We start from the raw sequence: 24,479 nt of genomic DNA, 5'->3' as shown, positions 1-24,479 counted from the left end.
GTGGTGAGCTCCAACGTGGAAAGTGTTGTGGTGCTTTCCTTTCACGCAAAAAAACGTAACGATACCTTTCTTTCCCTTGAGGGAGGGAAGCACATACTCCGAACTTCCGAAGTAATAGTACTATTAACCTTATTTTACAGGTTTTGGGCCTGTTTATTTTAATGCCAAAAAAAACCTTAGCATAGTTACCAAAATTTTGACAACTTGCTAAAATTTTAGCAGGATTTCTTATATAGTTACTAAAAAATTGGCAGCAAATTAAATGTAGCCACTTTTTTTACAACTTTACAAAATTTTGTAAGGTTGAAAATAGTATTAAAGTGAACAGGCTCTTTTAACTCTGGCTTAGCACAGGGGCGTCATGGCACATCATGGCGTGGATCTCAGGGCACAGAGTATGTACCATGGGAGCAACAGTGCATATTGTTGCAAAACGCATCCGCTGTAGATTTTCCTTTTCCGCCTTGAGAATCAAAATCAGCTCAACATGACAAACCCACAATTACATTGTTTGCTCCCTAAAAGAAAGTCTTCACTGTTAACGAACATGGCCCGAACCAAATTACATGGGCCGGACGCCCGGACTGGCCTAAAACTAGGCCATTAGGACAGCCCAACTTCGCAAGTATGAATGATCCAGCCCAGACAATAATTTTAAGGAATAAGTTCATCTGAGGCCCCTTAACTTGTCAATGAATCTGATTTTCATCCTTCAACCAGTAAACCAGATACAACGGCTCCTTAACTATCAAAACCAATGCAGATGAGGTCCCTCGGCAGTTTTGGCTGACGTGGCGCCTACGTGGCTAATTTGACTTGGTATTCATATGACATAGCATTTACGTGGCAATTTGACCCGGAAAAATAACAAACCTCGTGGGACCCACACGTCAATTTCATACAAATTAATAAAAAATGGTAGGGCCCACGTGGGCTCCACATGTCATTCTCAGCCCCCCACCCTCTTTACATCTCCAGCGGACGGCGGCGGCCTGTGAAGGATGGCGGTGAAGATGGTGTTCTCCAACTCGGCCCAGAACGGCGGCACGCTAGCGAGGAAGGTGTAGAGCATGACGCGGATGCTCCAGATGCCGCCCTCAGGGCCATACTTCCTCTTGAGCACCTCTAGCACGATGTGCGACGGAAGCAGCTCGTTTAGATTCCCGAAGACCGACACCAAGCAGGAGAAATCCGGAGATCCTTCTCCATGGATTGCTTCATAGGCGAACTCAGCTGGAAACCACCAACACGGAAGGAGCCTGTCTGGTCGGAGGTCGGGTCGAGCCATCCCGATGTGCCCCGTAGCAGCAGCAACATCATCGACACCATTGCTGGCACCGGCGTGACGAGCGAGCGGTTCCCGGCGGTTGCTGTCGTCGTTTGGGCTCAGGCGGAGCTCACGGAGCACGACGCTGCCCATCTTCTCGGGGGGAGGGGGGGGGGGTCCTTGGGCTCATCGAAGCCATCATCTCCGGGGGGCTTGGTGTTGGGCTCGTCGGCCTCCACGAAGAGCTCAGGTACGTCCTGTCCCCCTCTTCTGACTCCTTCTCGCATTACATACCACCGTCGCCACCTCCTACCCAGCATGTATCGTCTTCCTCCCGTTCTCCGAGGCCGGCCGATCGAAGGGGCAAGGGCCGCAGGCCGCCCCTCTCTCCACGGGGTGCCGCCCTTCTGCCAGCCACCGCGAGATGTCGGGTGACCGTAGAGCCGTGAGCGTTGAGGTCAATACCGCCGGTAGCCATCAACCGTCTAGATCTCGCGGGATGCACCGGATTCCTTCGCCCCCACCATCGTCGGAGGGATGGGCTCCTCACTCTTCGGCGAGTCGGCGCGGCGGCGGAAAGGTTTAGGGATCTATTGCCGCCACAGCAAGGAGACGCCGCCAGGTCGCTGGATTAGGGGGAGGAGGAGGAGACGGGGAGTTTGGGTGAGGAGGAGGAGTAGATGTGGGTCCCACTTGTAAATTTTTTATTTTTAACTAAACTGTCACTTACATGTGGGCCCTATGATTTTTCCGCTTTTAAGTGCCACATCAATGCTACGTAGACGCTACGTCATCCGAAACCACTATCGAAACTGTCTTGGGATCTTATTTGTACTGGTTTTGAAAGTTGAAGATGTGTTATATCTGGTATTACGATTTATGGATGAATTTTAGATTCGACGTCAAATCAAGGGACCTAAAGTGAACTTATTCCTAATTTTAAATGCAGTCTGGATGTTGTTCTCACGTTACAGGTTGGGAGCCCAAAGACGGAACGTGTGACGCCCGCAGGGAGCAGAACGCTAACGAACTCGATATCACACTAAAGCATCCCCTCGATTCGACGGATCATATCGATCAGTTAGTCTGAAGCTGTCACTCAGTTAGTCTGAAGATGGAGGCCTGCACATTGATCATGTACACATTACATACGCAACAAGGAAAAAGTTTATTTTAGCTCCATCTACTTTTGCTCTCGATCGAATCACATCCCTCAGCCTTAAAACCAGGTAAATTACATCCTTCAACTTCAAAAACCGATGTAAACCAACTTATTTAGTGGTTTGAAAAGCAGTTTCTGCTCACATGGTAGGTTGACTATGGTCAAAACTCACTAACGTGAAAACATGGAACCACATATAAGTGATAGAAAAAATAGAAAAACTATAGGATCCACATGTTAGCTCCTACTCTTCTTCTCTCCTCTATTTATTTATTTTTATTTTCCCCAACTAAGACAGGCAGGGTGTGGGTGGCCGGCCGACAAACCCATCCAAGCTCGCACGCCCATCCACCATCGTCCTTGGTGAGTCTTATTGCGACAATGTGCCATCTCCTCCGCCTCTTCCTATCTTCTCCAGGCGCACCATGCTCAATGGCAACATGGCTACCATAGCTCGCTAGGATAGAGGCCGAGGTGGAGCTCGTTGGATAGAAGCGTCGATAGACCTTGGCAGCTGCAGTGGGAGCTTAGGGAGGCCGCGACAGTGGCGCTCTAGCTCTATCCATGTCCTTGGAGACGGGGTGCTCAACAAGGTCGCATCAATGCCGAGCTTTACGTCCAACTTAGCCGATCGTGCCGCGTTGCCTTGAGCCAATCTAGGTGATGAGTGAATTAGTGGTAGTGCCGCCCTCCTTCCTTCCTTGTTGCACCTCCCCCTCTCTTGTATCTCTCTCATGCGAGCTCACTCTCTCTTGTTCTTGGTGCTAGCGAAGGAGGATGTTTGTTCTCGGTGTGGAGAAGCAGTGGCACGATCAGTGAAGGCAGTGGTCCGAGGAGATGGTAGCGCTTAGGGAGAAGGAGCTAGAGGAGGCGGAGCTCCCCACGGCATAGAGGCCACCGACAGCACGAGCTGGGAGACGCTTGCTGGGGATGACAATGGAAGAGCTCGAAGATGGAGGTGGTCGTTAGGGAGGAGAAGCGCGGAGTGGTGGGGCATGATAATAAGGTTGAACGGGGAGCGGTCGGCGATGACAGCAGAAGCGCGACGAACATTGCGAGGTTGAAGGCTGATGGATGCGACATAGGAATGGAGGTGGGATGCCTCTACGTTCCCAGTTCCTACATTCTAGGGGACCTCATGCCGAGCACGCTCCCTCCGCAGCCACCATGGCCGAAAGGAGGGAGAGAGAAGAGGGGAGGAGATAGAGGGGATGACACATGGGTCCCACTACAAAAATTTAGTTTTTTTTTTTGCTTAAGAGATTTGTCGACTCAGCTAGTCTCAACCTACCGTTTCGGCATAAACCACTTCTCAAACCACCGAAGAAGTTGATTTACACCGATTTTTAAAGATGAGGAAAACATTATACTTGAATTTACAATTGAGAGAGATAATTTAATCAGAAGCAAGAGATGAGAGAGACAAAATAGACTTGGGCTGCGTTTGTTTCTCTCGTTTGGGAACTGATTCCCTCCACACGGAAAACGGAGTAGTCCATTAGCGCGTGATTAATTAAGTATTCGCTATTTTTTTCAAAAAAAATGGATCAATATGATTTTTTTAAGTAACTTTCCTATATAAACTTTTTACAAAAAAACATACTGTTTAACAGTTTGAAAAGCATGCATGCGGAATATGAGGGAGAGGGGCTGGGAACCAAGAGCAATGAACACAACCTTATTCCTATGTAAAGGTAGCTGCTGGGTTAGTAAGACGGTCATTAGACTCCACCAATAGTCCTAGCTTGCTAGAAAACACTAATGATCGTTCAGGTTCAACGGCTCGTTATTGGCTTCGCCACACAAACTAGCTAGGAGCCTATTTGGAAAAGCTTTTAGCTGCTGCAACTTCTCCCAGAATTAGAAGCTCTCCTAAATAGTCCAGCTTTTGGTCTAGATTCTGAGAAGTTGTAGTTGTAGAATGCAGAATAAAAACAAGAAGCCAGAAGATAGGAAACCCAGTTTTTCCAGATTCTTAAAAAGCTGGCTACCAACCAGTTGTTTCTTAAAATTTTAAACTCACCGAGCAGTCCCTAAAACTACTACTACGTCTGGAACACCACGTGGTTAAGTAACCTCGTCGTTTAGTGTAGTGTGATCAGTGCAAGTGGCTCCAATGTGGGGGGGGGGGGGGGGGGCGGGTCTCACGCAATTGTTCTTCGTCGTCTCGTAGGAGGTGATCGACATCGACTTTATGCCTTGGCACCGATGATGAAGCTAGGCAGCTAGCTAGCTAGCTAGCATATGCAGAGTGCTTCACGGATAAGAAGCACGACCAGTACTCCGACCCCATTGCATCATTGCATGTGTTATATATGTTCGATCTCATCATCGTTTCATCGGAAGATATATACTACATATTCTTTCCGGCGCAGGACGAATTAATTTCAGTTCATACAGAAAGATCGGAACCGAATCATGGACCAACGGACCAACCGGCCGGTGATTTGAACTGAGGCCAGCTCCGGCCACTACGGAGCTACCCCTCGGTTTCATATTATAAAACTTTTTATCATTACTTACATTTATATAGATACTAATGAATTTGTGTCTAAATTTATTAACATCTATATGAATGTGAGCAATGTTAAAAAGTCTTATAATATGAAACTAAGGAGGTAGCTTTCAATTATATGAACTCCCAAAGAAATGCCAAGGGAACACACACGCATGACCGAGAACGATCTCGCATCCCCGGGCGGCCTATCATATATGTGTCACGTGCACACATATTACATATATGCGTTGATTATATTCCAGATATAAATCATGCATCGATCGTGTTAATAATGGCTATAGCTAGCTAGAGATGAGATCGATCGATGCTCTAGCGCTACTATAGCGTGTACACTCTACCTTGCACTACACTATACCAGTGGCCAAAAGGCAAAAGATCGAAGCTGAGGCCCATGTTTTGTTCGCAGAGCGGACAAATGACGAAAGATGTTTCCTGTCACGAAAGATGTTCCGGGGCACGTGGGCTAAACGAAAAGGAGTTAGCAGTATATGGACCCAGCTGCGTGCAACTGATGCGTGGTTAATTGGTTGGCCCCTTATGAGTTCCGTACAATCATGGTGTTGGAAAAGCTGCGAGAAACCTGTACGTGGTAATTCAAAAAATATATTCGAAGTCTGAGCTCAACTTAGTACATATAATATCTGTCCTAGAGACACAATTAAAACGAGGGGCTTTGAGAAAACCCGCTTCTAATAAATATGAGGATAGATAATTTAAATCCTTATGTGAAAACTGATTTTTACAAACGGATTAATATTGCAAAGGACCGTCTCAGAAAAACAACATGAACAGAATGACCGGATCTATCAACAAGGAGACTAGATCCATCAACAAGTGGTTGTTGAATCCAGGTTGGATTCCTCGAGATCGATCAACAAAATGCCAAAATGCGGAGGCCGGATCTACCATGGAGAGACTGGATCCATTAATAGGAGGCTAGATCAAAGAGTGGAGCCTTTCAACAACTATCGTATCTTTTAGAGAGCCTCCTGTAAAAGGTGATTTTTACAGGCACGGTCGTGGAACCACATGTTTTAAACTGATTTTGGAAGTACTGAAAGAGCAGATGCCCTACGTGTCTTGTCATACCTAGAAAATAATCTTAGTTCGTTCAGGCCTATTGATTAATCGATCAATTAAGTTGTCCACAGCATGCATATATGTCAATATATCATGTGCAATTGTGCAGCCCTGCCGATCAGAGTCAAGAGGCACACAGCGCAACTGCACGTCCAACCAAAAAAGGCAGACATTTCTGCACGATCCTAGACAAAGCACACTGGCCGGCCACATGAAGAACAATGGGTTGATGCATCGATATGTCCGCGTGCTGGATATGCTGCAGTGCATGTCTGCGTGCAACGACTCTGCAAGGCGAACTGCTCCATCGTGCAGAAACGCATCTGTGCAGTAAAGGGATGTGGATTTTAATCCCTAGAGGGGATGTTCCTTTGCTTACTTGCATATCATCTAAATAGTGATAACTTTTTTTGACAAAATATATTAATATGAAACATATTACTATATAAACATGTAAGGCCAAATTCGATTTATATAAGTTGCAACAAAAAGAACAAATTAACCTGAAAATAGTTATCGTACATTTACAATTATATCGGTTATTTTCGTTACAACTCGTAGAAATTGAATTTGCCTTTACATATTTGTGAAGTGATATATTTCATATTAATCTATCTTGTTAATTTTTTTTAAAAAAAATTATAATGATTTAGATGACATGTACGAAACAAGAGGATATTCTCTCGAGGGATAAAATTACTTTTCCGTAGTAAAGAAGAACTGTACTTGCATAGGATACTTTTCTTTTTTGCGCACGGCCGGTACACGGAGAACAGCTATGTACTACTCCGTACTGTAATGTATTTACAGAGCGTTAATTAAGTTACTCGACTATTCCGAATTCAGATGCTAATCGATAAGATGGAGTCATGGAGAGGATATGGTGAATCATAGGAGGCTGAGAGCACATCGATCACTTGCTTTTTATCCACCAAACCCAATTATCACTAGCGATGCATTTCAAGTTGCAGCTTTGGTAGCTAGCAACTGGGTTTGAAATGGATCGAACCACCCCAAAGTTTACTTTTGCAATCCCTGGTTCCTGAATGTGGGAGCACGTCGCACTCGTTATCCCACTATAGAAAAAGCATTATCGCAAGTGGTCAAAAAGAGTCTTCGCAGGCGGGGCGGCCGTCCGCCTGCGAAGATAATTTTCGCAGGCGGATGTTGACTAGTCCGGTCCGCCTGTAAAAATGTAAAGCTCAACTTGTCACCGCCTCGCTCATAACTGGATAACAACACCAATAATCTTTAACAAGCCATAAGTCAACAAGCAAAAGATGTTATCTCTAAGTTAAAAAGGCATGCAAGAGCAAGTTTAGTAGAGGTGATTGTTACATATGGGAGCAAATTTAATCCTATCATACTATAAAGTTGACACTCACTAACTTTTAAAGTTTAACATGCAAGCAACTACTAACAATTATTATCTAGATTATTTTAAATCACATGCAAGTATACCACATCATCACCTACTAGCAATATTATTATCTAGAGTATTTTATATATCATGCAAACAAAATGATGAACCCTGAGTTCCTCTCAATACTCAAGGCAGTTGTTGGCCTCTTTCGGTGAGTTCAGATAACTACGATTTGGGAGAAACATTGACAATCCGACTATAACCGTACGAGACGTTGTGTTGCGCATTAGCGATTGATACACCTCTCCGTGGGTTGTTAATCTTGCCAGTGCAGATCAACCCTATTCATGCAAGCAAATTGAAGAAACAAGCGAGAATAAGATAAAAGCAATCTGATATTGTAAATAGGAATGAATACAAATGATAAGTTGGGGTTCCGAAGAACAAGCAGACGGACGGTCTAGCCAACACGTGCGCTGCAAGCAAGTATTAATGGCTAAACTTTAATCTAACAAAACCCCAAGAAACCCTAAAGGGGTACCTAACTATTTATGGAGGTGGGAGGATGACCTAGGGGTCCCTAGGGTCGTGCTCCACCTGGTTGGGGCACACCCCACATGGGCCCCACATGGGCCGGGGTCCCAAACGAAGTTATAAGTCCATTGGCCCAATATAGGTGACGTAACACCTTGTTTCTACGATTGCGGCCAAACGAACTGGAATTCGGAGATGTGGCTGGTTCCATTGGAAAGATGACTCTGAGAGCTTTCCGTCAAGTACTCACGGGCCAAAAACAGAGGTCGTATGTAGCTTTGGCAGCCCATCAAAGTCAGCAGTGCAGCAGGTGGCCGAATCAGATTCCAGCACTTGGAGGACTTGACCTTGATGACTTCTTGTTGATCCATGATGTAAGTAATGGTTGTATCACTGGTAGGCATAGTCACATCATCCTCCCCTTCTTCACGGAAAACCGTCCTCGGTTTTTCCATATGGTGCTTTTTGCGTAGTCCATTTAGAACAACCTGTTTCATCCAATCAAAACTAGAGAAACTCGAAGTAATATGATTAGCAATAACATGTATCTCTAGCTTGAAAGCTTTATCCACATCTACATGATGTTCTAAATCCGAACAGATATAAACTCTATGCACCAAATATATTCCTATATCATTATAGCCGCCAAAGATATGAAAAATAGCATTAGTTGGACATGGCAAATCAGACTTAGAAAATAATTTCTCCTTCAAATTATCGAGCTCACAAAAATCATCAAATTGAAAATAGCCAAAGTATTTAAAGAAGATAGCAATTCACGCTCCTCTACTTCATTAGCAATGTGAACAACATGCTTAAAATCAGTGCAGTAAGAATTAACAGTAGGAATAGCATGTTCATTCACTAGTTGTGGCATGGATATAAGTGAAGCATTATCACATCACTCTTCTTTATCACAAGGAACAACAATTAAATCAACTTGTGACAAAGGAATCTTCACTAATGGTTGCTCTATGATAGCATGAAAAATGGACAATTTCATTCATTAACGGCACATTCACCTTTATTAATCTCAACATCATTTAATTTACCTTTGATGCTCTCTTCAGATGATGGAGGTGCATTAGACTTCATTTGAAGCGATGAGAAAGATGGCTCCGTCATGTTTCTCCCCTCCTTGCTGTAGTTGTTCACTTTCTGCAAAATATTAGTTACAGGAGGCACATGCACAACTTGTTGCTTATTCACATCCTCAATTTGTTTTTTCGCATTGCAAGCAAGTTGTAACAAATCAGCAAAACAGTTATAACTTTGACAAGCAAGCATGTCCTGAATTTTTGAATTTCTTTATTCTATAGCTTCTTCACACTCATCTAAACCACAACGTAATAAACAAGCATGCATATCATGATAGTATGAAGTAACAGTTATGTTATCTTGTTTTAAACATTGCAGTTTGTTGAATAGAATATCAGCATAATACATTGGGACATAAACATCTCTCAAATATCGTTTCAGGTCTTTCCAAGATTGTGGTATTTTATTATGTCTACAAAGATGTTTCCAATTATTAGAAGCTTGATTAATTAAAACACTAGAGGCACACATAATCTTTTGTTTCTCAGATAAACCATGTTTTTTAAATTCTATCAACCGCTAGCTTCCAATTAATGTACGCATGAGGATCATAATTTCCTTCAAAATAAGGTAGTGCAGATTTGATTTCAGTTAGAACATCATCACGTACCTCATTAGCATCATGTTGATCACACCTCATGTCTCGACAAAGTAGTTCATGTCAATATCGAGCAAGGTCATCTTCAACGGTCTTGCGTATCCCTGCCATTGTTAGTAGAAAACAAGAAACATACACAAAATATATGTACGCTCCTATCAACTACTAGGTAGTGGAGGCTCAAATATCACTCACACTCAAGCCTTTAACCAAGCTCTTACAAAATTTTACCAATGCAAGCGGAATGGTGACATACACCGACTCAACCAAGCACCCCAATGGAGGTTTGATGTATCGATGCATTGGCAAATACTTGTTGTACGGCTGCAATCAAATCTGTGGAGCTCTGGGTAGGCTTAAATATGTAGCAAAGGAATAGCAAATGCTCAAATCAGAGAATACAAAGTTGAATAATCGTTCAAAGTTGAATGACTGTGCTGGTCCTAGGCTAGAACGTACTAGAGACGCAAGTCTAAATATAAACGATACCACAAGATAGCACTAGAAACAACTCAAGCACACTATGATATATGAAAGCAAACTAAAAAATACAACTGATTTTTCTCTTTTCCTTCTTTCTTTCTTTCTTTTTTTTATTTCTCTTTTTTTCGGTGCGGCTTTTCTTCTCTCTTTTTTTAGCACATTTGTGCCTTTTTTTTCTTCTTTTTTTAACAAAAACTGACTCAAGGATCTCAATGTAAGGTCATAGGGACTCAAATGTAAATATGAAAATTACAGGACTCAACTATAAAAGTCCAAACCAAAATTACAAATTATACAAAAATGGAATGCTGAATTTATACGGGTTCTGTTTTTCCAAACGGATCTCGAAACCGACACCAAACAAAAATTCACCAAAGGTGTCTAGCAACTCGGCACAACCGGTGGGTAGTTGGAGACTTGGAGGTACAATGGGAGGGAGTCGGCAGATTGGGAGGGAGTCGAGAGAGTGGATGGGTTCGGCCTGGCTCCCCACAAGTGGAAACCGAATCCAATAAAAAAAAAGACTTTCCCCTTCCTCCTTCCTCCTTCCTCACTTATGGAAACCGAATCCAATCTACAATTTTTTTTCCTTTTCTTTTCTTTCCTTTTTTTCCTTTCCTTCCACCCCACCGAATCCAAACAGATATGCTATATTCCTTTCTTCTTCCTCACACACACAAAAAGCAACTTTGGCGGCCCTTCGAAGTCAGCAGTATAGCAGGTGGCCGAATCAGATTCTAGCACTTGGAGGACTTGACCTTCATGACTTCTTGTTGATCTATGATGTGAGCAATGGTTGTATCACTGGTAGGCATGGTCACATCACAAAATATAACATTTGTAATTATTTTTATATTTTTTAGAACTCAATATGCAAGCAATGTCAAATCATTATCTCTACATTATAGAAATGCATGTTACACATATCAATTTTAATGTATTGATTTTCTCCCAATCAAGTTCTCCCTCCATTCCAAAATATATGGGATTTTGGTTGGATAGGACATATCCTAGTAGTATGAATCTTTTGTTCAGATTCATAGCACCAGAATGTGTCTCATTCAACCAAAATTCCTTATATTTTGGAATAGAGGGAGTGTCATCTTTTGTTCTATTTCTCTTAGAACTCATGTAGAAGATTCATAAGGGGTTGCTTCTCTTCTCTCTTATCACTTCTGTCCTCGACTTCATCATTTATTCATAAGTGGTATTTTTAGAGGTAGCACTTCAAATCATATAACACTGTATTACTTGCTGCTTTAATATTGTACATGCCATCCACTCATTAATTAGAAGTTAATATACACAATATTTCTACAACAAAAACCTATCTATATAGTGACACTTTTGTAGAGGCGTTTTGCAAATTGCCTCTAAGATCAAGAGTTTTGTTGCTTGGAAAACTTTTACTCTAGAGATACTTTAGAGACATTTTTAGCGCATTTTGTTAAATTTTATGTTGTAGAGGTATTTTTTTCTGCATTTTAAAATGTGCATGATGTGTAAAGGTATTTCCTTAAGACATTTTAAACTCTGTAGAGACACTTCTTATAATGATAATGTATACTAAAGAAGTAAACATAACTAACTCAAGGCACAAACATCCCATTAATGATATGAGGGGTTGAGTTAGTTAGTCAAAGATAAAAATGATTGGACTAAGAGATCTTGAGTTCAAGGATTAGCAATAGCAAGCGAAAATATTTTATTCTCTTCCTTTGCATTGGTTTTATATGGTTGTGGTACAATTTAATGTTCTGTAGAAAATACATCTACCATCTTATAAACACTTTATAAAATGCATCTCCGTTTATAGAGACAATCTTTTAAAATGCCTCTAAGTATCGTGAAGGCATTTGAAAAGTGTCTCTATAGTATCAGAAAATGTCTCTACAAAGCATTTTCTTGTAGTGTATATTACCTCTAGTACACTAGCTTCAATACATTGTAAAACTTTTGTTTGATCTGTTTGCTCCCAATATATTGCTCATGCATTTTTCTATCCTCTCTCATATAGTTTGTTTAGAGGTTGCCTCTCACTACTTAAGAAAATAACTTTCACTGGTTGGGCTTTCATTTTCACATGGAGCTCAAATTTCGAGCTGCTCGTGAAGAACTGAAGATGGTTGAGACCAAGCTCATGGTAATGGACTCCCGTGAGAAATCTATTTTTTATGCGATTCCTTATGAAAATCACATGGTAATGGACGAGCCGCCGGATTCGGGTGGGACTCGTCCGCCCGCCGCCATTGTGCTCCGTGGTTGCTGCTGCCCGCTTCCTGCTGCCTGCCTCTCGCCACCTGCAGCCTGCGAATCCTATCATCGGGGGCCTAACAGCGGCGGATCTGGCCGTTCATCCGTAGAAGGTGAGAGAGAAAGGAAAGTGAGAAGGAGAGGTGGTGAGAGAGTGGAGAGAAAATAATGAGGATAGAAGGTGAGAGAGAGAGATGAGTGGATAAGGATGAAAAATTTTGAAATGTTAGAGAAAAATAAGGAGGTAACTTAGAATTTAGGTGGATCCTTAGGAGGCCCGCCTGCAAAAATATATTTTCTCGTGCGGTCCCTTAAGAGGTCCGCTTTCAAAAATAGGCTTATTTTTTACGTGCAAACTCTTGAGAGCCTTACCTATGTAAATCTATTTTTTTGCATGCAGTCCTTTTAAGGAGCCGTATGCGAAAATAGAGATCGATTTTTGCATACTCGACCAGTTATGATCCGTCTGCAACCAAAAGAGTGTAATTAGCTGAGGGACACTGAGAAAACGTGGAACTGCTATAGGACACTACAAAAATTCGGAAATTTGCTGTAGGACATCGAGCTCATTATTATCATTTCCCGGCTAAATCTGGGCATTTTGAAAAAATACTCGCCACTTTTAGCCGGGAAATGATAATAATGAGCTCGATGTCCTACAGCAAATTTCCGAATTTTTGTAGTGTCCTATAGCAGTTCCACGTTTTCTCAGTGTCCCTCAGCTAATTACACTCTTTTGGTTGCAGACGGATCATAACTGGTCGATTTCACAAATTTGGTAGTGTTCTGGAGCAGTTCCACATTTTCTCGGTGCCCCTCAGCTAATTACGTGTTTTTTTGGGTGTCTTGTAGCAAATTTTGCCTTTTACTTATTAACCGACAGAATTTGGCACCTGACGCGGGGATGCATCGGTTCAGTTCAATCTCCGGCGAAGGAGTAAGTCCTACGTTCCGTCGGCCCTGGCAATTATATTGGCTTCATCAGCGTTGTTCAAAGCTACATCAGTACATTCGACCTCTTGGATTGCTCTGGTTTGGTTGATATATTTGCCTACCTATTTATCATATGTCTATGTTAATCTAATCTCAGCATATCGATTTAGCTCTATCGGCCACTTCTCGCTTTAGGGTTTCTGCCAGTATCAGCTAAATCGTGTTGCTAGATTAGATTAGCTTAGACATCCACCACCCTGAAAATCAGTAAACGGCTTGATTGTCTAGATATTGTGTTTCTTTTCGTACTTAGTGTTGCATCAGTTAAGTTTGATCTACTAAGTCATGTTTAGAACCATAATCCCTAGCCTGCTTTTTGCCAGCCAATAAGGGTTTCACCGGGGTTTCAGCCGATGAGTTATCCGGACGTTGCATCGGCTTACAAGAATTGCATACATATTGGATTTAGCCGATCGCAACAATGATTTTACTATTTATATAATCTTGTGGATTTAATGACATCGGACCTCCAGCCGATGTATACTTTAACCCTCGCAACGATGCTTATCTATCATATCATTGTTAGCCGATTCGTTTCTACTTGATTATATTATTGCTTTCTTGCATTATCATCAGCCGATTGCTTTTATATTGTTATTTACATCAAGCATCAGAATTATAGCCGATAGCTCAAAACCCTATTGCTATCAGCTGGTATCGGCATCGGCTGGAATTACTCCATCGGCTTGACAGTCGATCCGCTCATCGATCTGCTATTTGTATATCTTGTCAGATGCAGAGTCAAATTGACTCGCACGCTCGCATCTCATCAATCTTTGGACCTGCATTGGAGCTAAGCAGATCTCCCAGGCCAGTATGTATTTTTCGCATCAATAAGTATTCGATGTGTGATTAGGGGAGGGGAGAGAGGGAGATTGTCGCCCTTAACGATAGATATCGCTGGCCCAACCTCAGGGCCCATAACATCAAGCACAGGCACAGGTGACAGAATTAATAAAACCAAGAGCGGATGACCCTTCACCAACTCGCGAAGCCGCATGAGCATGAGTTGAGCGGGCGGGAGCCGGGGCAAGGCATGTTCTCGATTTTTTTCCGCTACAAAGCACTATTTTTTTTAATAATGAAATATAATATCCCGGTATTTACTCAAAAGAGTTACAGCCAATTATTACATAGTAGTTTTTATGAACATAGTGTAAATCTAAATTAATAGAACACACTGAAGAGAAAAACAAAGAAACCATCTAACGTAAGGAGATCACAATTATTGAAGTCTATTTGTAAATCTCCAACCATAATTGGTAAAAAATTAGATAACCGTAGTCTCCAACTTTTGGCATGCAACTTTCAGCAACTCTTCATCTTCATCACATCTTTGTAGTTGTGCCCAAAACCGGAGCCAATAAGTTACCCTGAAAATGACCTGCATATAAGAAAATGATGGTGATTTGTTAAAACCCATGTCGTTTCTACTCAGCCATATTGTCACAAAGCACTATTACCGTCGGTCATGGATTGAATAGTACGTTGATGCGCATCGTAATATCTTTGTAAACTTATGGATATGGTTCTCAGGCAAGACATCGATGAGAAAGCCCAGCCGACATTGAGCGCTGCAACCAAGTCGGCATAAGCAGCATCGCTTATTCCTCCGTCACGTTTGATCTGACACATGTAACGTATATACACTCTGATCCCTTCCTCACAAATATCTGGTTAAGTTTCTTGTAATAGAATCAACCCATCTGGATTCACTTGATGCACTCATATTTATGGTTTTTTCTTCAATTGTAGGCGTTGTACTGCCTGTCGATAGCAATGTACCGGTGGTGACTTCAACAATAATGTAAAGATTATCGGTCCAATATTCAAAAGATGCTCATATAGGTGAGTGCATATGTGCGTTTATAGAGGTAAGTGTGCACGTTATGAGCACCTATGTTTATATTGTATCTCTACTGTTATAAAAATTGAAGATGTTTCCGCGGTCCGTCGTTTGTGTTTAAGTCGGTTATAAAAATTGAAAATGTTTCTGTGGTTCATCATCTGTGTTTAAGTCGGTTTTAATTTTATGTTTCGGTTTTAATCTATATCTCTTCTCTATCTCTTCTCTACTATTATAAAAAATGAAGATATTTTTGCCGGTATTTTGATACGTCATCCGTGTGTGAGTCGGTTTTTAAGTTCGTTTGCTTTTAGAAATATATCTCTACTATTATAAAAATTGGAGATGTTTCCGCGGTCCGTCATCTGTGTTTGAGTCGGTTATAAAAATTGAAGATGGTTCCGCGGTTCGTCATCCGTGTTTGACTCAGTTTTAATTTTATATTTTTGTTCTAATCTATATCTCTTCTCTACTATTATAAAAAATGAAGATGTTTTTGCCGGTATTTTGGTACGTCATCTATGTATGAGTCGGTTTTTAAGTTCGTTTGCTTTTGGAAATACATACCATATTTGAGTTGATTTTTAAGATCGTTCACTTTTGGTAATACATAAGGAATCATGTAAGAAATCTGTTTAAAAAAATTCGCATGCTAACATAAAACGATCGTAATCCTAACTACAGTTCATGATTTTCTAAAAATATATATATCCAACCGAACTCACATAGTGAATTTCATCTGAACTAAAGCATATAACAATAATAAGATTAAAATAGACTTCACCGATTGCAACGCACGGATATTTTTCTAGTTTCAAAAAAAAAATATGTATTTCACTTAGTACATTAAAAAATAGTCTTATATTAATTAATAAGATAATTTTACCATCCTTAAAAAGTTAATGAGAGATACCATAATTTTAGGGTAAAATTAATTACTTTAAAATACTTGATATCTCGAGATACTAATTTTTTAGTGTAAAATATTGGTACCCAAGTACTTTCTTAAGTACAGTACAATTTTTCTAGTTAATATGTAAACATCAATTGAGTAATATTATTATGAAGATATATTACTTTATTAGATGAATCTATATATATCAAATATAGTAATTTAATTATACGTCCAGTCCAAACAAGACACCTACGAGAAGCTCATATCTTTTGTGGATTGTGTATATATGTTTAAATCGACAAATATTTATGGAACAGGGTAATATAACGGTGTAGCACACGAAACCTTCCAAAATATGCCAGCTTCAATGAGACGTCATGATCGACGCATCAATTTTTGAGCCCAGATTTGATATCGTGAAAGGCTAGAGCATACAGATGAATATACGCATCAAAAAAGCTAAGCAGATCTAGCATAAGTCACGGTCGGAGGTGTGATTATCATCTGGGTATCTTGCCCCAACTAAATGACAGGGCTGCAGCTGTCGTGGGTTTCGTTGTGGGAATCCATGGTGACTCATGCCGACACTCAGGAGTGGCTCTGTTTGAGAGAAGAGAAGATTGGAAGATTGAGAAGATACTGTTAACGAGGTGGATTATTAGCATATGATTAATTTAGTATTACCTATTTTAAATTTTAAAAATAGATTCATATGATTTTTTAAAGTAACTTTTCTATAGAAATTTTTTGTAAAAAAAACACACCGTTTAGTAGTTCGGGAAAACATACGCGCGGAAAACGAAACAAACTTTCTTTCTTTCTTCCACTAAGAGCAAGTTTAATAATATAGCCAACTACTAGCTCCAAATAATCTATAGCCAATGTAATAGCTAATTCATACAATAATTGCTTACTGTACTATTAATACATGGTCACACATATCATACATACATTACGTCTTGAAGTCCGTGATGCAGCTGGCGCCAGATCTGTAGCCCGCTGCTCTTCTCTCTCTTCTTTTATCTCTTTAAAATATATTTATAGCTGGCTTATAGCCTGCTGTTGTACCTGCTCTAAATGTTTAAGTGTTTAGTTACTATCCCACATAGGGTGTGTTCAGATCTCCCAGCTTCCAACTCCCTTCTACGTTTTTCACGCGCACACTTTTCAAATGGATAAACGGTACGTTTTAAAAAAAATCATATTAATTTATTTTTTTTAAAAAATAGCTAATAATTAATTAATCATGTGATAATGGACCGCTCTGTTTTCGTGCGGAGGGAAAGAGTTCCCATCCGCCTCTTAGGAACGCATGCATTTGACCAGATCTTAAACCCATAAAAAAAATCCAAATTATCCCTTGACCATTACGGCAATCTTTAAACCGGAGGAATCACTCGCCCTAAAAAAATTGTTCTGCTAGACTGGCTAATGTTCGTTTCTTGCAGTAATTTTTCTGACGTGTAAAACGCAACACTCATTAGTGTATGATTAATTAAATATTAGTTTTTTTAAAAAATAGATTAATATGATTTTAAAGTAATTTTATATATATTATTTTTTAAAAAAGTATCATTTAACAGTTTGAAAAGTCTGCGCATAAAAAAAGAGAGACCGATAAGTTAGGAAAGCAAACAAAATAATACAACCGTGTGGCAAAACAAAGAAGGCCCATCTATTTCTCTCCCATTTTGCGAGCAGTAGGAGGCCGTTGTCTCTCTGCCATGCTTCTTCACAGCACCAAGCCACCAACCATGGAAGAGCAGCTGCTGGGTGACGAGGGGAGGGGCGAAATTGCTACTTTGGTGCCAACATCTGTCATCTTGTTGGACCAAAATCACCAAAACAGTGCTGCGTACCTAGCCCATTCGATGGACGGGCCTACTTGCACATACCACCCCACTTATACTTTCGCCCTCGCTTCGTGTAAAAGGGTTAATCGGGAGTGACATAGTTGGAGGGATGAGGTCTTATAAGTTGATTCCATTCTTGCTGGACTAGCAAGATGGTACTAAACATACGCACAACTCACATAGGCCACACATACCTTATTTTAATTGGGTCAGGATGTCACATCAGTTAGAGAGTGCGAGGTAGCTTCGACTATTAAAATAGTTTAGGGGGAATTCGTACATATCCGTATATATTTATAAATTGTAGTGTTTAACTAGGCTCTCTCTCTCTCCTTTTTAATACTATTTAACTAGGCTAAATTACATGTCAACGTGCCCAGTTAGATAACCTATTTATGCAGTTTTTTGTGATGATCCGCTTTTACATTGTTATCATGCATATATATTGGGCATGTTTCAATATCGATCTGGTATAGGTTATATACCCTATGCATCTATCACATATGTATTCCAAATAAACCGGGAATACACACACTACTCCATAATACTACTCGATAAAGTTATTAGTATCGTTCGGGAACATTCTAGCTTAGATGTCGGATTTCTCAACTGGAACCTCTCAGGCGACACTGATGAGGAGGAATCGAAGGTGATAGTTTAGAAACCGACACTTTGAGGTATATGATTTGCCAAAAAAAAAAAACAGAGAAGGCGCCTTGGCTCAATTCGAGCCGATGCCTCAAACCCACCAAAAATAAATCAAAAAATCTAACAAAAAATAGACAAGTTCATATCAGAGAACAGATAGTCAACAAGTTTATAAATCACAAAATTAAATATCCATCATTAAGTTCACATCATAGAGCCAAACATTTATCAAAAAGTTTATTCAAAAACCAAATCAAAAAATGCACAAGAGAGGAAAGGAAGGTCACCTCCACCACACAGGAGAGGATGGAAGGCCGCCGCGACTCGTTCCGTCGATGTCCCATCGAGCCGTCGGGGAGGCGCCGCTGAGGGGAGGTGACGGAGGCGCCTTTTCCCGCTTGCTCTGGCACCATCCGTTCGAGCTGTGCCGCTTCGCTTGTCACCACCATCGAGTTATTGCATTGCCGCACATGAGAGAAAGGGAGGCCGCTCATCACTGCAGAGAGAAAGAGGAACTGGAGCGATGTGGAGATATAAGAGGATAAGGAAGAGGTGGAGAGGTAAGAGGATAAGGGTGAGGTGGAGAGGGTTCGACAGAAATAAAGAGAAGTATAAGGGGGGACATCCCTCGGTGCCCGTGAAAAATCAGCGCCCGTGAAAGGTCAGGTTGGTTTTTTTTAAAAAACGGGCATCTATAACACTGTTATACGTGCTAGTTTATTAAAAAGGGGCACCAATAAGGTACCAATATTATTGGTGACGGTTTTTTAATAAACCAGCACTTACAAATAATCAAATATGTCGGTTTTTTACTTTTAGATTTCTTGAGGGGCGGGAAGGGATCATAAGTGCCGGTTTTAGATAAACCGACACCTAAAGTGCCATCATTTTTCTTTTCTGTAGTAGTGATGTTTGTAATCCGTGTCGAAGCCTATGACACCGTTAAATCTAAACAACTAATATCATTTTGTAAGTAAATCATTTTTTACGCACGACCGCCTAATCTACTCGGGAGCTGGCTCCGCCACTGTTTATACTAGTGAATAGTACTTCTCTATCCTTAAAAAAGGTTCAATTCTAAAGATGATTGAATTTTTCTTTTCTCTTTTTTTTTTTGAGACGGAGGGTGTATACAGGCGCAGCAAGAAGGCTCCCGGCCAGCAGTCGTGTTGAAAACGGATCCCTTCAAATCGCACGGACTCATAGTCATAACCAGTGCGTACGACGTCGGCTGAATTAGATAAGCCACACACCTGGGACATCTTATCTCCCCCACATTACAAAGCACATGCACGCGTAGTTGACGCTAATACCGCGCGCGATGACATGTCGAGCTCTAGCTAGGCCCCCTTATTCGGAGAAGATCGATCGATCTCGGTGATCCTCCCGCGCGCAACCATGCAAAGAGATTAATGGACGCCCGTCGACGTCGTCTTCGCTTATCGCCCAAGACTGCATCTATCAGGGCCGCGGCAGCCTTTGCCACCCCTATTAATGGAGCCCAACAGGTCGGGACGCGGTCGATTGCGAGCTGTGGATCGCAAAATAAAAAAGGCAGAGAGATGTTACACGCCGCTGTTTGCCGATACCACATGCATCCGCGGCCGGCTTACGGCGCACTGTTCCGCCGGATCGCGAAAGGGGACGAGAGCAAAGAAGCATCCATCCATCCATCGGTCGATCCCTGGATGTATCTAGTATTGTGTAATGTCGAGCAACAGGAGCTTGCCGACCTCGATCGGGAAGGAATCCAGGTCGCTCACCTTCCCCGTTAGCTGCCGATCGATATCATTGTGTCCTTTTGGTCCCTGACTCTCCGAGTAACAGGAGGAAATAGCAGATGGCGGTGGCGTGAACATGGCGGCAGCGTGTGAAATCACAACAGCGTCATTGCTGATTAATATGTTGTAGCTACTGTATTTAAATATCTTGAGTAGTGCCAACTTTTAATTTGGCTCCGTCACAAAATATCTATACAGCTAATTAAAAAATACAAAGCTTCCGCACCAATTTTCATTCGTTCCTTCCTCCCTCCCTCCCAGCGTCCCCCATCTCTTTCATCCGTCTATCCGTCCCTCCTTCCTGCGCGCCTCCGCTTTCACCTCCCTTCCTCCCGTCGTCCTCTCTCCCGGTGCTCCCATCTCTCCCTCTCTACACGCGCTATCTTCTCCCGTCGAAAACAGAACTCCTTGTCTGATAACACGTTTTGACGTACTCACCCGACCGTGTTCACCACAAGAGCCCAATGTAGCCATTTCTCTCTCTGTTTGGGACCACGTCGTTGTCAGCCACGTTCAAGCTGTTCTGGTTTTCTTCATTTCTAACTGCGGTCATCTATAGACGAGTCACATCATGGGACACGTCCAGCCACCTTGCTCATCGTCGTTTGGTCGCCGGAGTACCGTCGCCCATCTTCCATTCTCTTCTGTTTCTTGTTTCGGCTAAGGAGGACGATGAGCAGTGTTAGTCGTTTTGTTTCGGCTAGGGAACATGACGAACAATGTTAGTCTTTTTTTCTCCATCTTTCGTTCTTCCTGCGTGTTCAAGTAAAACATAATCCCTTCGTCCGGGAATGCGTTTTGGCACACTCATTCGATCATGTTCACCACCAAAGCTCACCATTATCATTTCTCTCTCTGTCGTGACCATGTCGTTGCCGGCCACGTTCCTACTGTTCTGGTTTTCTTCGTTGCCAACCTCCACTATTTATGGATGAGTCACATCTTGGGACATGTCCTACCACATTCCTCATCGTAGTTTGGTCACCGGAGCACTGGCGCCCATCTTTCCTCTTCTTTTGTTTATTGCCTTTAGCTAGGAAAGAAGATGATCAATGCCTGCTGGGCACTATTCCTTCTTGATCCAGTCCATCCATGCTGCTAAACCATTCACATAATATTGAGACCAATAGGAATACAAATAGAACATAAAAATTCTAATTTATGTCTATAAAACGGGCACCCGTTCAGAATTACTGAATCGGATCTTCATCTATGAGCTAAAATAGTTTGTTTTCCATTTCTAGCTAATTTCAGTTGTTTTTTCCATTTATAGTATTAATTTAGCACTATTTGATCCATTAAAAATTCTTGTAACTTATATTTTTTTCTGTATTATAGCTAAATGAAAAAAAATAGGAATTTAGTTATATAATTTTCATGATATTGAATTATCTTCCGTCCAATATTATTTGTAGTTTCATATTGTTATTTTTATGATTATATTTCTTTCATCATTTATGTCCTAGAATAAATTTTGTCTAGATTTACACCGTGCCTACTTGTTTTTGCTGATAAGATGGTGCAAAACAATGTATTGATAGGGTTGGATGTATTGATAGAGTCAATATATTGGTTTTCGTTCATTAATTTCTAGCTAGAGATCGAGGTATATACCTAGAAAATAAAAAAAACACTCCAAATAAGTTTCAAAGTTTAAATTTTGATTGGAATGGATAAGTTAACAAGCAAACAATGAGAGAGATAGTACTTTTGAAGGCTCTCTTTCTTTAATTAGTAGAGAGTTGTGTAAGTGTGAAAAGGCATGTAGTCTAGTGGTTGTAGTGACCTGAGTAGCATTCTAGGAGCGAATTTTAAATTAGGTTATTTGAGGGGCTAAGTTTTTAAATTAAAAAGGTTGCATACATCCAACCAGATATTGAGGCCGGATAAAAAATAAACTTCTCTAAGAGAGGGAGGGAGGGAGAGCTGTGTCAGCAAACTAAACTAAATGTGGGATATTTTTCAAGTACGCAAATACATCCATATACAGTCTATACAGAGAGATATAATGTCCAAAAGAGTCTTAATAGCTTATGATCTCCCAGGGTTTTCTAATTACGATATCGCAGGATTGTAATTAATCTTGTTTTTTTTCCTGTTATATCAAATACGAAATTTCGCACTGTCGTGTGTGGGTCGTTTAAAAAAATAATAATAGGATATGATCACCTTTGCTAGAGAAAGAAAAGATATAATTTCTGAAAGAAATTTGCATAGGAAGAAAAAGGAAAAGAAGAGGAAGCATCCACCCTTGCTTAGATGTCAAGAGCTAGAAAAAGGTTGTATTGAGAAAACTATATTATAGTAGTATTAGTATATATATACAAATCTGTTTTCGAAACAAAACTGTATGTGGTAGCATCAAGTTGTCCAATTGCACTGAAAATCCAGACACACTTTAATTTCTCTGAGACGATCAGTGCACAGGAACGTAACATGGCATGTTTGTAACTGGCAAACTAGATGGACTGATGGCGTACTCCTCCAGCTCCTTCTAGCTCCATCTTCTGCGCGTGTTTGTTTAAGGAACTTAAAAAAATGGAACAGTGTGGCAGTAGTAAGCAGAGGAAAGCTAATCGAACGAGTAGAATATGCGTCGCACAGGCACAGGCGTGATCATATATGCGTGTGAAACCGTTGAATATGCTCCCGACTTTCAAATCTCCTGCATGTATTACTTCTATGGATGTTTTAGATTCAGGGCGTAAAGTTTTGACGTGTCACATCAGATATTATATATGGTGTCGTATAGAATGTTCAGGCACTAATAAGAAAACTTATTACAGAATCAATCAGTAAACCTCGAGACGAATTTATTAAGCCTAATTAATCTATCATTAGCAAATGTTTACTGTAGCACCATATTATCAAATCATGGAGCAATTAGACTTAAAAGATTCGTCTCGCAAATTAGTCATAATCTATGTAATTAGTTTTTTTAGCATATATTTAATACTTCATACAGTTGTTCAAATGTTCTATGTGATATGGCGTAAAATTTTGTGTGGGATCTTAAACACCCCCATAGAGATATAGCTGGATTCTTGTGCTAATTCCACTTCCATAGCATGCTGACAGATCGGCTGCATGAATAACATACAGCACTGGAGTACTTTTACATAAAAATGCATTGCATATACAGTACTAGTATACTACTCCCTCCGTAAAAAAAAAAAAAGCAAACTCCATGTCTAGATTTACAGCCAGGGTTTGTCTTTTTTTTGACGAAGGGAGTAATTTGCTTTCGCGTAGTAAAGTACTTCCTCCGTCTCAAAATATAGGTATTTTTGAGGTTAGCATAGGTATTAATAAAGTAGGTGAAAATAATTGAAGGATGTGTGTGATTTGTTGAAAAGAGGAGGTATGTGAAGAAGAATGGTTGTGATTGGTTGAGAGGGGGAGGTGGGTGGAGAAATAGCTTTATTCTGGGACAAGTACTATATATTTGCTAGACATAACTATATTTTAAGACTGAGAAAGTACTCGACTAGAAATAGTACTCCTACTTAGTATAAAGTTCGGAATTATGAAAGGCTAGCAATGTTTAATTTGGAAAGTTTGTTTGGTCTTGCAGAGGAGGAACAAACTGCCGGCCTTGACAGTTCGTTTATTCTTGGGCATTGAAAAGGCCGGATACGTACAATGCACCTTAATTATCAAACTTTATTTGGCCAGCAACGGCAGACTTTTTTGCGATTACAGTACCTGCGTCACTTCATCATATCATAAATATTTGCTAACGTTTAAGACAAATAAAATAAACTCAAATATTTAAAACTTGAATCACCAATAATTTCTTTAGTGGTTAGTTACAACTTTTCTTTTAACAAATACTATGAGTAGATTTGTCTTGAAAGTTACTGTCTTAATAATATAAATAACATTGATTTAATAAAATATTCTATAACAAAAAGGTTGGTGATTAAAATTTTAAAAGTTTGAACATGTATCCTAAATAATATTCCCTCCGTCCCAAGATATAAGTATTTTTAGACTTTGATATGGTCTCCGAGATGATACTTTGACCAACAATATTTATAAAAGTAATATATTTTAAATAAAAAGAGTTACATATTATAATAGTTTGTTCAATGATAACTCTAGTAA

At 40.6% G+C, this 24,479-nt stretch overlaps 1 long non-coding RNA gene across 1 annotated transcript; it reads right to left on the bottom strand.

The window, feature by feature from the left end:
- Positions 1 to 14,395: 14,395 nt before the first annotated feature.
- LOC112937965 (uncharacterized) lies at positions 14,396 to 19,172 on the bottom strand. The gene is made up of 2 exons (XR_003240960.2): positions 18,879 to 19,172; positions 14,396 to 14,733 (listed from the first exon to the last, which is right to left on the bottom strand). It is a non-coding gene; the product is annotated as an uncharacterized lncRNA (long non-coding RNA).
- Positions 19,173 to 24,479: the final 5,307 nt, after the last annotated feature.

The sequence above is a fragment of the Oryza sativa genome, chromosome 2 (genome assembly GCF_034140825.1).
Source record: "Oryza sativa Japonica Group chromosome 2, ASM3414082v1".
In the NCBI taxonomy this organism is placed as follows: domain Eukaryota; kingdom Viridiplantae; phylum Streptophyta; class Magnoliopsida; order Poales; family Poaceae; genus Oryza; species Oryza sativa.
Note: the sequence above shows the minus strand (reverse complement) of the source record. Positions and strands in the feature narration are given on the sequence as shown.